Source organism: Pygoscelis adeliae, unplaced genomic scaffold, assembly GCF_000699105.1.
Source record: "Pygoscelis adeliae isolate BGI_AS28 unplaced genomic scaffold, ASM69910v1 Scaffold386, whole genome shotgun sequence".
Taxonomy (NCBI): Eukaryota; Metazoa; Chordata; class Aves; order Sphenisciformes; family Spheniscidae; genus Pygoscelis; species Pygoscelis adeliae.
In genome coordinates, this window is record NW_008824940.1 from 1,753,065 (window position 1) to 1,755,419 (window position 2,355).

Here is a 2,355-nt window from a genome sequence, read left to right on the forward strand (position 1 = left end):
TTTGGTACCTCTGTGGCTCAGGGTGTTTGACCCACGAGGGTGCCACAGTAGCTAAATTCTGCCCTGTGCTGAGAGCCATTGCATTCCTCAAACCATTTTAAACTCCACAGGTCAGACCTGGATTTGACTTTTAATTGATGCATATGTCTAACGCCAGCCCTCAGTGTAGGGATAGATCTGTCCTGCATCTGCAGGTACAGGGACATTGGCATCTACGGAAATGCTACACCCGTGAGTACATTATAAGTGTGTAGCTACTGCATCGTCACCTACTTAGCTCAAAAATCCAAGTACATTCATCCTAATCCATTATATTAACCATATGAAAATACTGTAATAGTAGAGGAGTCACAGTGTAAAGCACCCGTCCAGGGATCAAAACGTCAGCTAGCCAGTCCATAGGAGGAGTTTTGTTTCTCATTTGAAAGCATGAAATGCATGATAAGGTTTTGATTAGTTTGATTATTCTGGCTTTTTGGCTGCTTATCTGGATAATTTCGAGGAAAGCGTCACCGTCGCTGCAGGCTTTGAACTGGTTAAATTTGCAGGCCTTAGGATACAACTGAAGGAAGATATCTTGATGTTAAGGGACAGCATAGAAAAGAGTAGGAAGACGTAAAGGAGAAACAGGCTTACCTGTTTCTTCTTTAAAAGTCATCATCAAAGCTAGAGCTGTTGTAGGGTCATTGAAAGGTAAAGGAGAGGTCACCCCACGTTATGGATCGGAACTAGTTACAGATAATAGTTTGGACAGTATATTGAACGTAAAGCTCTCTTAGTATCAGATCACGAACGAGGCATGTCTTTTGAAATTGCATACTCAGTGGCAAAAGGCCTGAATCTTTGCTGTGTTTGGAAAACAACCAGTGCATTTTAGACATTACTTCCATCTGTGGAACACCAAATAATAATAAATAGTGAGCAACCCTCTGAGTCCTGTATTAGTTGGCAAAATTAAGTCATGCTGAATGCAGATGTCTTGCCTTTATCAGCAAGTCCCACCTTTTTCTTTTCAAGAGGGAAAATACTAAGCTTTGTGCCCACCCACATTGGGCCTTTTTTTGGAAGCTCACCAGGTTCAGTGTTCCCCTGAGGAGGGGCAAACGAGCTGCTTGGAGGTTGTCGTCCTATCGATTTCAAGGCATCTGGCAACGTTCTGCTTTGGTAATTGCAAATACTCCAAGGCCAGAGTACTCCAAAGTGCCTTAACTCATTTCTTAGAGAACTCCTTGTTCATGGGGCAACTGTAAAAAGAGAGAACAAGGCACGATGAAGCTGCACATGAATGCTCTGTCTGGCAGAAAGTTAATCAGAGATTTTTACAAGACACTGCAACAATGAATAACTAATTGATATTGTGCCAGCCTTCATGATTTAATGATATCATTACAAGAGAAAGTTGAGAATGCTGTTATTGGCTAGCTTGCCCTTTTTGGTATGAGCTTTTTGACATCTGCAAAGGCGTATCTGCTTCAGGGGCTGTTGGTAATGTTTGATATCTGATTCCAGTCGATTGTATCATCTATTCGTCAATGAACTAAAGATGTTAAATCCCACAAGAATTTTTATTCGTGGCATAGTAGTCTGTTCTGTATTCCACTTCTCCGATGCATTGGAGAGGTGCTGGTGAAAGCAATACTAAACAACAATAAACACCCCTTTCTGTGTTTCTTATAAATTCTGGAAGTGATCAACAAGAACCTAGGAAATTCTTAAAAGCTACAGGATCTGACTTTTCCAAACTGACCATCTAAGTTAAACGCATGCATTAAGGCGCTGAAATAAGTGGCTTGATTTTGAGAAACATTCACATTACCGCTGTGAGGATTGGGAGAACTATCACTACTGAAAGCTACTGAAAAACAGGTCACCTACGTCTGAGACCAACCAAGGCTTCCGCATTTGTACATTTTGGCTGCTGTTTTATTGTTACCGATTAGGCAACTGAGAGCTTTTCCAAAGATCTTGCATATTGTATAGTAAATCTAGAGAAAATCAACCACAACAGATGAAGATTCACTTTTAAGCATGACTGTTTTTACAGGGAGGAAGATGCCAAAGTCCCACAAATTCCAAGAAAGACCAAATGAGTTCAAGTCCAAAGCGACTAATGCCAGTGTAAATGGGTCTGGAGGGACGTTTTGGACTGTTCCATCACAAGATCATTTTGTCGTGGAGAAGAAGTAGAGAACTAGAAATGGCGTAGGATCTTTTGTGTCCCAGGCAAGACAAGTTTGGAGTTAGCTTTATAGTCTACTCTTGTTACAGGAACTGCCCTGGTTTGTCTGATGAAAGGTCCACTTAGCCCAGAGGCCAGAAGGGGATCCTTCAGGAAAGAGGCTCAGAACAGGGCAC

The 2,355-nt window shown here is 41.7% G+C and overlaps 1 protein-coding gene across 1 annotated transcript in view; it reads left to right on the plus strand.

Moving 5' to 3' along the window:
* NHS (Nance-Horan syndrome (congenital cataracts and dental anomalies)) overlaps nucleotides 1-2,355 on the plus strand; it is a 186,677-nt gene that overhangs the window by 166,575 nt on the left and 17,747 nt on the right.